Genomic DNA, 15096 nt, shown 5'->3' on the forward strand with positions numbered 1-15096 from the left:
TAGTAAAGTTGTCAGCAAATAATATACTTTGGAGCACAGTCTATTTCTGGTGACCTCAAGAAAGATACAGGAAGCAAATTTAAAACTGCACAGTAAGGAATTTCATTCACATTCATTCATCTTATTGGTACATCAAACAGGAAGGACTGTCCTCCCCGTTCAAGACTATCCTTAAATAAACTACAAAATCATGTTAACATCTGGCACTGGGCAGAAGCAGATTAATCATTTCCTTCTTGGATAATGGAAAAGTTTCCTCAAAATACCCCCAAAATATTGGGCAGGAAACAAAAGCAAGCACCAACATTTTGTTTATAATTTCAAATGATGTGCAGTACATCAAATTCTGTAGCATAAACCAACTTTACTCAAGCTATTACTATGTATTTTAATTTCATATTATTAAATGTATTTTTATAACATCTGTAAGAAAATTTATTTAAGGAGAGAGCAAAATAAAAATCCCAATTTCTGGTTTTTCTTTTCAGAAAACACAGATTGCTCAAATATCATATCTTTTGTGTCCCAGATGCCACCAACATCTCTTTTTATCTTCTGTTTTTGTATCTTTCCCTTTCCTCCCTGTGTTTGTGATAAAATTTCTGACACATTTATTATCTTTAGTAAAGTAAATTGTAAATAACTAAGTCATTGCCAGTTTGCTGGTGAATACAGGAAAGAGCTCAGATTCCTTTGAAATAAACTGCTACTTGGGTGATATTCCTTCTCTGCCCAGAGCAGTGTTGTTACGCTATTGTTGTTAAACATCTTTGATGTTCTTGCTACAAATTTTGACACTGGACTAAGAGAAAAATTTCCTCTTCTTTACTTAGTCATTATCACACCAAGTGATTTTTGATATTTTTCTAACTTCAGGCATGCTTACTGATTCCTCTAAAACTTATCATGCAGCTTTTAAAAATTGATCCTCCCCTAGAGTCCTAGCATGTACCTTTTACAGTGTTACAAAACATGCCTATTTTGAAATATTTGATATACTAATACATTGGTATGCATGAATATCAGTACCCCCGGGCCTATTAACTTTCTCTGGAGCCAAAGACTGTTGTGAGGACTGTCCTGGTATAAGACTTTCTAATGACTTGGTTTTAGTCACTGTTTTCTTCTACTGGTACCGTAATCCATTGATCTTTTTCTCATACTGTGTTCCTGGTTATCTAATCCATTATTGCATGTTAATCATTCCCACACACACCTGTTGACCAGTGCTTATTTGTCGTGCACTGGGCTAAACTCTGGAGCCTCAAGTTCAATGTGATTTGGCGCCTGCATTCAGAAGCTCTCATATTGTGAAGTGCATCTAGTTCAAGAGAAAGAGACAAATGGAAACACAAGAAAAAATGGGCACAGCAACATCCTTCCCTGCCATAAGCATAACTGGAGAATAAAATCATAAAAGATGGCTTCAAAAAGAAAAGGAGCTTTCTGAAATAGTCTGGATTAGGAGGAAACATCTGAATTTTAAAACAAGACCTTCTTCTTTTCACATAATTTAACATTCTTTCATGATTTAAAAAAAAAACTCTCAACAAAGTACGAAGAGAAAGAATTTATCTCAGCATCAAAAAAAACCATAGATGAGCGAAGTATTTTATGTGAGATAATATTGGAAGCCATAGACAGACTTCTTAGGACACAAATAAAATAGAAAAATTAATGCTATTTACTCATGTTACTCATGTTGCTCATGTTACTGATAGTAATCTACATATAGGATGCAATCCCTATCAAAGGCCCATTGACATACTTCATAGAAACATTTTTAAACCTTAAAATTCATATGGAGCTACAAACGGTCTTCAGGTTTTGTGGGCTTGCCTGGAGGTTCCAGCAGGGCAGCCCAGCCTCTGCTGTACTCCTGACAGAGGAGCTGTCCTGCTCCAGCCCAGCCGGGGGGTCGTCCTCCAAGGAGTGCACAGTTTCTCCCTCTATCCAGCTGCACTGCTACCTCCATCCTGGGTGACTCAGCTGTGGCTTCCTCCAGAGCCTCAGTCTTTAGCATCTTTGATGTGTCTAGAACACAGGACCATCCTTCAGTTTTCCAGCCAGAATCTATTTCTGTGTGTCTTCCTCGACATTTTTGCCTTCTTTTGGGTTCATAATTAACCCACTATGAAGTCCTACAAATGACTTAATTTTTTTCTCTTGTCATAATTTGTTTCTCTTTGAAATGTGTCTTTATTCCCACAATCACTAAAATGTGCCTTGGGTTCCAATCTGGTTCCTTTCCAAACCATTTTTGCCTTTGGAGATGTTTCTTTTTAAAAATCAGATTTAATGACAAAGACCCCTTACTTCTGGACTTTTCATTCAAAGTCTCCTCTTCATGTTACATTAAAATAAAAAATATTTAATAGAACCCAAAGTATCTAACTCACTCCAGATGCATTTATAACCATTCTTTTCCCTTGTTCTCTCTGCTTCTCAGGGGGCATGTTAAGTTCTTGACATCCAAACTTCCCTTTCTTCTTTAGATGAGTCTTGAACTGGAGGGATTAGTATGGTCCTTGTGATCCCTGAGTTAGTTCTTGTGAGAGAAGTGTAAAAGAAGGGTAAGCTGGACCAGCTGTAGCTTCTTATCTGATGATGTGATCTTCTCCTCTCTCACCTCCTCTCACTCTCGTATACCAGCTTCCATGAGGTTCTTACCAGAGCTGAGCTGATGGCAATACTATCCTCTTGGTCCTTCATGTGAGCTACATAAACTGTTCTTTATAAACATCTGGACTCAGGTATTTCAGTATAGTAACTGATATTAGTTTTCTAATTATTTGTTTTTTTAATTTTATTTTAGAAAGAATAAAACCAATTAAGACAAATCAGTATTAAGAGATAGAGAACTTCAAAGCATTACAAAACCTGCAATAGTTATTATAATGCCTTTTGATGTCATCAAAAAAGCTACAGATAACTTCAGATATAGTAAAAATCAAACAGAACAGAATATAATAGAAACAATAAAAACAAAACAATGAATGCAATAAAGGGCTTCAAAACAAGCCAATAGCAAATCCAAAATTGCTGCCATAATATTTCTTGTTATTCTTGAAATAAGTGCTCCTGTCATCAGATTTAACATAATCCAACAAAACAAAAGAGAATAAAACTCAACCCAACAAAACAATGGAAACGATATAGGACTTCAAAACAAGACCATAGGGAGTCCAACAAAACAATGGAAATGATATAGGACTTCAAAACAAAACCATAGGGAGTCAGCAATGTTGCAGCCCTCAGGAGACCACCCCCACCCCGCAGATGCCACACTGTGTACCGCTAATCTTCTGCATCTATGATCAGACCACTGGCCCCAGACCTGCAATGTTAGTGAAACAAAGCACCACAGGCATGCCATTGCATTTCACCTCCGTAGCTATCATCACAGCCTGTGTTTCTCTGGATCAGCCAGTTGCTTATGTGGGAGGAGGAGGGTTGGGGATGGTACTGCTTATATTTCCAACCCTTGCAATGGAAGGGGCTGGGATCTAGCTGTTCCCAGTTCAGCAGAGGCCTGTGCATGGTGCTGGTTCCCAAACTGGACTTGCTTCCTGGTGTGGCCTTGTTCTCTCTACCCCCAGTCCACAAATGGCTGATATTGGACTGTTAATCACTCTAGTTTATTTATTAATTTATAAGTCCTATTTCCTATTGTAGTCACATTCTAAGATACTGTTAGGACTATGATACACGATTCATGAGAGAGGCACTCAATTTAGTCTATGATATAAAAGTAGAGGTTTCACCGTCCAAAATACAACATATAACTTAATCAGTGAGTCTCTCATGGGGGTATATCTTCAATATGTTAAACATGTGTGGCTAGGAGACAAAAATTCAGAAGTAAAAATAGCCACATTTACCCTCATTACTAACAACACACTAGAAGAATTTGGCTCAATATTTCCCCATTGGACCTTAGACTTGAAAATTCCTATCAGTGATTGTAAGCTTCTTGTGAAAACAGCAGGAAAGCTAGAGTCACTGTCCTGGTAATCAGCTGAGCAAGAAGAAAACCATGATAAACAGGGTGAGTAGAAATTATACCGAAAATGAGGATCAATATATTTCATGTTCTGGGAACTTACTTGAGTATGACAATGTTTCATGATCAATTTTTAAAAAACAGACACACAGTGATTCATTGAGAAGGACATGGTAACCAGAGACTCAGGTCCCTCAGGGATCTGGTGACTGCATTGAGAAAACAATCCAGTAAGCACAGGATTTTTCTGAGAATGCGAAAATCTGGAATATATAGTGGTAGAGGGTGTTGAGTATTAATTACTATTTGCAGACCTCAGACAGCAACAGTGGCTGCAGTTAATCCAACTAACTCTTTTCTTGCAAATTTCCAAGGCAGGAAGGCCAACAAGAATTCTGGAGAATTTGTTCCCAGATGAGAACAATTCCCTAGAAGACACTAATGATCCTGTGTGACTTAATAGTTAACTGTAATCATTTCTGTAACTCTCCACTCAGATAACCCTTCTAGGGCTGATGCAGACCCTCTTTTCTAGGGAGTTCTGGCTGCTAATCCCTCACTGTGAATTTCCCTGAGCTGCAGAGCGTGCTTTCCCACCATTATGGCCTCTGTCAGTGGGCAGCCTATACCCAAGGCCGGAGTGATGTGAAGGCACAAAGCTTGGTGGGTCCATCTTATCTCAGCCGTGACATCTTTAAAGGACCATTTCAGGAGAGAACACCATTTACCAATCCATTCATATTTCCCCAGTAAGCTGTTTACCTTTAGTGCAAAATCTCAAGCTTTCTCTAAACTCCCTCAGCAACCCCCTTCTCAGTAAGCTATGATATGACTCCAGAAACCTTAGCTTCTTCTCACTATGACATGTACAAAGTACATAAACTTCTACATGTATTTATACTTGCCCCGTTTGTGACCAGCACTCATTTTTACTCCTGTATCTTGCTATCAAGCTTCTTAAAAAGTTGTTGTATTTATTATTTCTGATTTTTCACTTCATGGATCGTTTCCCAATCACCTGTCCTTTTGAAAGCAACATTCTGCTAAAATCACTCATGTCAAAATTGCCAGCAATCTAATTGTTAATAAATCCAACAGAACCATTTAAACCATCAGACTTCAAAGTTTTTCTTAAGATTAGAGAACATTGGTCCCATATCCTGAAACACAATCTTTCTTGGTTTCCATGACACCTGTGATTTTTCATTTTTCTCATCAACATTTAAAATTGTTACTGGGCAATCTTGTCAATTTCCTATGTCCTGTGACTAGCAGAATTTCTGTTTTACTGAAGTTCTTGGCATCCTTCTTGCAATGCATTATAAAGCTCAAAGGTAATTCCAATTTTTCTCCATATTTTCTTTTACTTTAATATTAAAATAAAGTGACAATAGTATCCATTTTGTTGTGTAAGAGAATTAATTAACATTGAGCCTCTAAAATTCTACCATACTGCTTTGCAAATAGGAACTACTTAACAAGTTTTAGCAATATACATTATTAACAGTAACTGTACTACCTTTTCTGGATATTAAATTTCTCCAGGTATGATGCTACCCATGTAACAAGCATAATGTAAGTAATTGGATTTAAAAATACTAGGCTCTAGGTTATACAGCAAACTCATGAATTTGTCTAATACTTTACTTATTAAAACTAAAATAATTGTGAAATATACACACATAACACCCTGAATACACCTTATCTCATTGGAAATAATTGTGAACTATAAGTATATTTCAAAAACCTAAAGTGTCAACTCTGATATTATAGTAGAATAAAAAACATTTTGTTCAACTAAAATGAAAATAGAGGAGATTGTCCTAAGAAATTAAATCATTTTGAGTAGAGATTTGAGAAACAACTACTTTCTAAAATGTTCAAAAAGAAAATGAAAAACATTTTTATAAATCTTGTATCTATGGCATTAGAAAAAGGAAATTTTGCAAAATAAAACCTAACCAAAAGATGGCTTTCAAACTTTCTTATTGAAACCGTCTGGCTGAGATTGAAAACTCAACAGCTTGTCTTATCAAAGACGGCCATCAATAGAGCAAAACTTAAGAAAGATAGGAATGAACAAGCTGCTCCCCAGACTCTGAGGGCCATTAGAGTTTGATCGAGTCAGAGCCAGCTACACCATATGGTTGCTGAAAAATTCACTCATCAGGCAGAGCCATAAAACTGCAGTATATTTCTAGAGGCATAAAACTCCTCCCTATTAAGGATCAAAAAATAACCAGTCCCAGGAATTTGCCAGGAAGGAAAGTAAAGCAAGATCAGAAATCTTTATGGTATGTGTACTGTACATAACTACCCGGCAGACAGGAAGACACATTGTGCAGGCCACAGAGAGCGATAAGCAGAGACCAGAGCTTGTGCCCACCATGGACCGGGGTCTGTCTAGAAGCTTTTCCGCCCAGCATGTTTGGTTCTGTATTGTCACACATTTCCTTCTAGTCCACAAACATCTGAAAAGAAAGCATTTTTAACTAAAACTATAACATTTTAGTATTAAAAACATGTATTTCTAAATCAAAAGAAGTCTAACTCTGAATGACATGTAAGAAATTCCCTCCACATGGCAAGTCTCTACGCCCCAAAGATTGTATGTAATCCAGAATGTTGCTCCTGGTGCTTTAGAATTTCATTTTCCTATACACAGTGATGAAACACAGGCGATCCCCTGAGGGTGGGGTCATCGCTGGCCCCCGGCTGGTTTGTGAGAGGGTCCTCAGTGCTCGAAGTCCAACCTTCCCAGAAATCCCCTGGGGCTTTAGCCGCCCCACTCCATCAGGGGTTTTCAAATAAACTAGAAGTATCTTCTAAAGTAACATGAATCATAGCCTGTAACTAATCAAAATGCAACTTCCTTTCCCCTTCCCCCCCAGTCCCTGTAAGTTTATTCAGTAGGAGAATTTTCTCCATTGCTGGATGAAAACTTGGCCCCTGATTTTTTTCTCATTTTTATGTAATTGACCAGCTTGTATTGTTGAAATTGTCTCATTTTAATAATTAACATGTACAGAAGATTACCTTTACAAATGGAAACTGGATTAAGTACAAAATTCTTCTGGTGTAGGGCACCTTTTGTCTGGAGACTGCAAAAAAAATGGTCAAGCAAGTGCATATTTTAAGTCAGTTACAATCATTGGTGGTGGGATGCTTGTGAGACACTGGCAGAGGCTTGTCAGTGATTCCTCCAATTTCTGAGCCTCCAGGGCCAACTGCCATTCTAAGCATACATTTTACATACACTGGGGTTGGATCTCCCCACCACCATCCCCGACACACCTTCTGGAATGACTTTGGATAACTTCGTGCCAGTTCTCTACCCTACATGATGCACAGAGATGAGCAGGACACAGCCTTTGCTCTGACAAACTCCAGGACTGCAGAATGCTGGCAATGAGCCTTTCTGCGCTACCTTGTCACTAAGCACTTGCTTTGCCCTTCTCCTGCCCACTAGTGCATTCCACATGATTCCAACTGCAGGAACTTAGGTATCTTAGCTCTCTTGCTACTTGCCAAAAGATTTGATCATCAACCTTAAGAAAGTGGTACAGACCCAGGTGCCTTTGGTGGAAAATGTGTGGTTGCTAATAAAGTTCAAAGACAGTCTTCTCCAAAGGTATTACCCAACTCCAACCCTTTGTGTATTTTTCAACTGTTGAAAGCCCTTGGGATGGCAAAACTGGAAGTCCAGATACCTTATATGAATATGATCTGCATATAATTGTATGTCTCATACATTTGAAACTGTCGGTACCAGTCTTCATTCTAACATCCTGTCAAGCCCAGTAGCATGATCTGCTAACACTACAGTATTTACAATTTGGGAACAGAGTTCTAGATTGTCCTGTTGATTTCTTTCTTATTAATCACTAGAAAAATATACTAATTATTCTCAATTTAAATTGGCTTTTAAATCCTCTCATTTGGAATATTTAAATAAAACACAAAATCAATCTTTTGTTGTTTTTTCTCATGAGCTGGCTCTATCGTTTCTCATGTTCTACATAGATTGATTACTACTGGAAAACTACATATATATAATATATTCATATATGTTATATGTAATTTCTTCAATGCTAAATAATATACTCTATATCCATATCCATGTGTGATTTTCAATTGTAGTATTGCAATATTCAATATATCTGAAAGCTCTGACAATATCTGTGAAGACTGATAAATCTTTAAGAACATTCTTTGTGGCTATTCCCAAAGATATTCTGACAGAGAAGAGTCAAAGTTATTCATCTTTAGGAAATCTTTTCTTCTGTTCACTTTTGACTTTAAGTGAGTATATCTGAGTCTTGCCAATGTGCAGGAGTATAAATAATTCAATAAAGAATCACAGAACCACTGCCGAGCCATTTATATTTTATTTACATGAAGAGAAAGACAAGGCCTATTCTGAAATACTTGCTTGAGCTATCAGACCTGAAGCTTAATTCTGAAGCAGGAATTTGAAACTCAACCAAGTATCAGATTAGAGGAGCACATTAAAAACGACCACTCTGTCAATTGTTTGATCCGTCAAACAAAGTAAGATTGAAAATACTTAAGCATAAAAGCACAAGTTGAAAAGGAATTACACTCCAGACAAGGTACTGATTTGTTTTCTCACATGTAAATTATTAAATGATTCCTATATACATAGCAAGTGAATAACAATTAGCCCTACCAACCTTCTCCTGAATATAATGCACATTTGCTGTGCATCAGGTCGAATCACAATTACATTTTTCTCACTCTTCATTGTTTTAGATTGTCACAGAATTTCCTTCTATATAGCTATAAAGTAGATACCAAAATAAGGGAGTTTATTAACAGGGAGGAGGTAATTCTGGTAATGAAACTACATTGGCAAAATAGGAAAATTCATGGTTCAGTGTAAATGTAGGAAATACAACCCTTTCTGACAACAGAGGATATAAGTAAAGACAATAGCATTCCTGTCCTTACTACAATTAAATTCTGTTGGGAGTATGTTAAGTGATATATTTTAAAATATCTTTGAAGCAAAGGGATGAATAACAACTCATTTAAAGATATAGAATATATATAAGATTAATTCATATTTTTATAAATGGCAGAAAAAATACTGAGCATGTTTTCTGTCTTCCGCTTTAGCTGTATACTAAGGAATGTTAGAACTATCTTCATTTGGTTAGAGGAATCACGTGGAAAGGGAGGTGAATGTTTTCCTAAGTGTCAGAGAAAAACAAGCAAAAGACAGAGGCTGATTATGTTTGAATCAAAGATAAAATGGGACATCTTGGAATTGAGATCAGCATCTGAAGTGGTCAAACAGGAGATGTTAATCATGTCTAGGGTGAAATTTCACTTGGCTCATTTTTCTGGGTTCACAAATCCCGTTTCATCAATCAATACCATGTTAGGCTCTTATGGAACATTTTCAAAGGAGCTAAAAAGGGCGAACTCTTTGGGTATACCAGATGGCTGCCCACCCTAAGCTGCAGCTCCATGTTTATGTCTACTGTTGAGCCTTGGGCTGACTAAAGCAAGCAATTCACAGTCACGAAATACTCTTGTTTTGGACCTTTCAAAACGGCCAGCTTCCTGTTCTGCACTCTAAACCTACTCTAAATAATCCTGCTTATCTTTGCACAATTAACCCAAACACTCCTTTTGATTTTCAGTCCTGAAATTCTTCTATTAAATACTTCATAACCTACAAATTCTTCGGATACATTGACAGACGAAAAAAAAGCACTTTCATTTTTCAACATCTGAACTACTATGATTTATGACATTTTTTATTTGGTTTGCTGTTCCCCATTTTTTAAGTAGTCTGTAGAAGTATAGGAATCCATTCTTTCAACTATGTAGTGTATAAATATCTGAAATGAAGTACACTAATTGGCCTGCTGTGTACCACGAAATAGAACTAGTAATACAAATAATAAAGTTGTAAAAAATATCTTATTATGCTTCATATAAACACTTTCAACTTTATATAAACACAGTCAGGTACCAGGTAGCCATATTGCTGACAAATTGCACAATAACCATGAAACGTATTAAGTTCTACCTTTTTTTCAGTTTTTTTCTAATCATTAAACAGAGGTTAGAGTTTGTTCATCTTGAAATTCAGAACATTATTCTATACATGTGGAGCTATAACCTTTTTTTCCATATGGTGTCATATTTATTTCCACAAAGGAAAAGTGATGACAGAAATTTTTTAACAAAAAGTTTCCAAAAAATATGTATTAAAACAACAGTAGATTTCCCATTAAGAAAAGAATTTAGTACCTCATTTTTCAGCCAGCTGAAGGGGTGCCGAGAAAATACTGGCTTTAGAAAAGATACATTTTTTTTTCCAGCCAAAACCCTTCAGAGAAGTTCAATAAGAACAATTTCCATTCAGGAATTCCATCTTTTGTAAGCCAGGTGTCAAGACTGACAAGCCTTTGGACTGTTTAGTCTTATCAAACCTAATAAAACAATCGTACATAACCACTAGGAAGCAGCTTGCTTCTCTTTTTCCTCACTGCATCACTTTTAAGTTCAACTCAGTTTATGAAAAACCAGTTTTGCATTCTTGGACATCTTGTTCGGATTTCTGAAGATTTTTCTTCAAAGTATGTCAATATCAGGAACTGTTCAAATACACACATACAGTAAGATGTACATTTGGCCGGCTAGGTATTGAATTTAAACCATGAGACATGAAATATAAATGGTATTCTTTCAGGAGAATAAATTCAGTGGCAAAAATATTTTAGTCCTGGCTTATTGACAGTTTACAGGAGTCAGAAGATGCTGACTGGTATTGCTTTATGTGAAATGTTAGAAATTCAGTATGGAAACAAGGTTGGCAGATTGTCTCTTTACGGCATGATTCAGTTTTGTGATGGGATGCCTTCACTTGCAGAGCTTTGAGCTGAAATTATGCTTATTGCCTTTATTCCCAGGTTGCTCCTCAGCAAAAGCAATGTGAAGGAGAGTATTTCCTATGTCATGTATTTTAAGGATCACATGCAAATGATAGAGTGTAGACCAATTCCTTAGCTTTAAAACATTTGATTAAAGTCTCTTTTGAACTTTTTCACCAATACAGTGAATAAGAAAAAATTCATTTTCCCATGAGGAATTTTGAAGTATTGCTTTAGCACAAGATAAAGCATGATGTAGACTGTGCATTTCGTTATCCTCTCTTGGTTACATTCTCCTGATTTAAGAGAGGAGAACCAAGTCACTCCTTCAGAGACCAATGCTGGAATGGCTGTAGAGGATTGTAATGATTCTGGAATTTAAGAATCCCTGGCCTTGGCTTGGGATTTAGCTCAGCAGCACAAGCAGCTGCTTGGCCCACACGAGGTTGTGAGTTTGATTCCTGGGAACAATCCCCTGCCTTCAAGGAGAAAAGTAGCTATATTAATCAAGTGACATATTATGGAAGAGGAGATTTTGTTCATGTTGCTACCAGCCAGACCTGAGGTCCTCAACCAGTCCTCCTCTTAGGTAAGGGGAGGTATAAATTGTGACTTATTTACAAATCACTGGGTCCATTGATTTTTTATGAATATAAAATATAATTCAAAATGTAAATATTCTGTTGATTTAAGAGCAAGTCCTTGACCTCTCACAGTTTTAGTACATAAGAGCATGATTTATTCTCCTCTATCAGAATCCTTCTCTCTCAGTAACTGACCAGATACATCAGTTCCTTCCTAAATGTTTGGTCCTTTTGCTTTAACTTTTTCTTTGGTAATTGGAGTCTGGTCCTAGTACTTGTCACTGGATCCAGATCATTTATTGCTGATCTTCAGACTATCCAGTTGTCAATTTCCTCCAAGCCTCAACAGTGACAGCCACGCCGTTGGAGTTACAGCTAGTAATTAACAGAACAGCTAATCTCTTAACCCTGGACATTTGCATTGCAAGATAATATACTAGAACATCAGCTGTTACATTCTCCACAGTGAAAATTTAAAAATTGCTTATTTTATGAATTGCAATGTGAAAGTAGAATTTGTCTCTGTCTCTGGAGTGTCTTCCCCACCACTCTATCCTTTGCAAACTAAAAGGTCCTGAGCCAGATACCTCTGATCCACTTTGAATCCACAGGTCTAATTGTCCTGTCGTAATTCCTTCCAATCTGAGCCCAGAGCTTTATTCTAGCACCTGACAACTTCATTTTAGAGCTTTAGCAGCATTTTTAAAATGTCAAAGACATAACAGAGAACTTAACAGTTGCAGAAATTGCTAGCAGAGCAAAGAAAACAAGTAATAAACTAGGGCAAAAGAGAGCAAAAAAATATGCCTTTTGCGACCCCCAAAATGCATCAAATCCACAGAACAACTCAGGTTGACTTGGTTATGGTTCCACAGAGTAACACAGACAAGGGAAAACAGTTAGCTGAAAATTGCTTATGCTGGATTAAAAAGTATATAACCTGTATCAGCTTGTTCAATATCATTTTAATGTGTCTATATACTTTTTCTATGCCAAACTCCTAGCAGTTAGTACTCTTATATCTGAAGATGCATGAATATTCCTAGTTTCATAATATTGTCTTCTGTACTTAAGGAAGTAAGGAAATATGACATAGTATGTATTATATTGATTTTTCTCTTATCATTGTTAAAGGTAAAATTAACACATTCATAAATTAATGAACATTCACAAATTTAACACATTTCATAATTTGGTTTTATCAATAAAAGATAAGGAATGTGTGGCTAATATTCACTACTCCACTGAAAGGTTAACTCTGAATACAAAGGCATTAATTGTAAATGAGAATAAAACATTTAAGTACTGAAGTCGAGAACAATTTATTGATCTATGGTAAACTTTTGTGGTTGTTGTTTTGTTTTTTGGGTTATTTTGGTTTTGGTTTTGTTATTTTAGTACCAGGAATGGAACTTGACCTTGCGCTTGCCAGGCAGGCTCTGTGCCACTGAACTATATCCCCAGCCCTTCGGTAACCTTTTATATTTTTCAAATAATGCATTCAGTACAACTTGATAATAGAGAAAATGGTCAAGTTACAACTGCAAATACTTTTGGAATGTAGCAAAAACTTATAAACAGGTATCTATAGAGTCAGTAAATAATTTCTAAATGATAACTTTGTATGGTGGTAAATGAAATTTATGTAGCTTATAAAACTCAGCAGTTTATTTCCCTTCCTGAATAAATATTCTCGAATCTCAAAGATTATGTACTAGATTTCTTTTAGCGATTATAAAACTATATATCTATATCTGTATGAAGAGAGGGGGAGAGAGATAGGTTTAAAGAAAAGATAAATATTTTGGTGGAAATGTACAGTATTAGTTACTATCTGATTAAATAAGATCTACCAGAAAATAGTAGGAAGAATTTGAAATTGGAATAGTTCTTATCAACATACTTTTGCTGTGAGTTTCAATCAAAAATATATTGTTAGTTCTTGTCTAAAATATCTAGGTTTTCACTAACCGATTTTAATTGGTATTTCCATACAGAATTAAAAATCACGGTGGGTAAATAAATATGTAAAGCACCTTCTAAAATGTGTGACATCTGCATAACTTACTTCAATGTTTATTTTACCCTTACTCCTATTCATTTTATTTTTTAATCATATAGTTCCTCAATTCCCTAATTCTTCCTATTTTTTGACACTTTCAAATATCAGACTTTCTCTTGCATTATATTTAATGAGGATCACGGTTTTGTCCTGAGGAGGTGTTATATGAGACTCAATTATTTGCCACCTAAAATAGCTTCTTTCTAATTCCTAGTCATTGTCTAAATCAAGGTAGGATATTACACTGTCACGTGGGTCATAGTGAAACACAAAGGATGAATATTGCTAATTAGATGCATATAAAAATAACTGCTGATATCTATTCACCTACCTGCACACAAGTCACCTATGCCTTTCAACATTTCTAGAGGTCTTTTTGCACATGCAATTTTACAATACCATTAGGTTTCACATATAGAATCTTAAAGAAAATATGAATACAATTCATGAAAACTTACAATAATAAGCATAAAATGTTTTCAGCAAATTTGAAATTATATTTTAACAGCTCCCAAAAAGGCAAATTGATAATCTCAGAATCAGTATTCAACTAGAAAATTTGCATACCTGCTACCCACATATTGAGTATCTAATCCTAAAATGTTTGAAATTATTTCTCCTTTTATTTGTAGTTTCCCATACTATATAATACATAGAATCATATTTAAAGATTAAGACAGGTTTCATAAATGTTGCATACGTTATACATTTTTACTCTGTCTGCATATGTGTATGTTTGTATTTAAATATATACACATATTTTGTAGCATAGTTATCTGAATTATTCTCTTCTAACTTCTTGCACTTCAAAACTTATGTTTTAAACAAGTTTAAATAATTCAAATTTCTTGTTCTAAATAAGATTATACTTATCTTTTTTGTTGAAATTTAGAGAAATGTTCTTCAGTTTCCTCATGTTAAGTCAACTTCATGATAATCTCATTTTTAAACCAGCATCTCTTCTATAAATCATCATTCCAGATGGCATTCCATTGTTTGAAAATTGATGCCACTCACCTTCTTTTAGGAAAAGATTGTATTTAATAGGAAGTCTGCGCAGTGTTTTTCTACAAGAAGGGAGAGAGGGTGTAGCCTGAGGAACAATATTAGCTTTTGTAATTGAATTGTTCTTCTGTGAATTACTTCCTAAAAACTGATGTAAGCAAATAACTCTTCCAAGTCTCTAAGAACTGCTTTACAACAGGAAATATCTCAACAATTTGCTGAAAATATTTGCACTTCTTCACAGAATAAAAAGTAATTAGTATCTTTTCTCCTTTAAAAAAAAGTCATCACACATGGCCTGTGTCACCCAGTGCATACCCTCGTCACATGCATGGTCTAAGAAATGCGTACGCACTGCTGAAAAAGAAATGTCTCTTTTTTTTTCCTTCACAATATGCATGTCTTTAAGTGAGTTAAACCTGAAGGTCATTGGAAGCAGAGGAAGGCTTTTATTTTATTTATTATGATCATCTCAGCGCCTAGCTAAGGGCCCAGCACAGACTAAACGCTTGATAAATATTTACCAAATGCATG

The 15096-nt window shown here is 35.8% G+C and overlaps 1 long non-coding RNA gene across 2 annotated transcripts in view; it reads right to left on the reverse strand.

Moving 5' to 3' along the window:
- Positions 1 to 14660, reverse strand: part of LOC134473719 (uncharacterized) — a 38331-nt gene extending 23671 nt beyond the window's left edge. For both annotated transcript variants that reach the window (XR_010044118.1, XR_010044122.1), the window contains exon 1: positions 14575 to 14660. This is a non-coding gene — a long non-coding RNA (uncharacterized LOC134473719). The remainder of the gene's footprint in view (positions 1 to 14574) is intronic.
- Between the last annotated feature and the right edge of the window lie 436 nt (positions 14661 to 15096).

This window comes from Cavia porcellus, unplaced genomic scaffold, assembly GCF_034190915.1.
Source record: "Cavia porcellus strain 051 isolate PalLab524CR breed Dunkin Hartley unplaced genomic scaffold, mCavPor4.1 scaffold_2, whole genome shotgun sequence".
Lineage (NCBI taxonomy): Eukaryota > Metazoa > Chordata > Mammalia > Rodentia > Caviidae > Cavia > Cavia porcellus.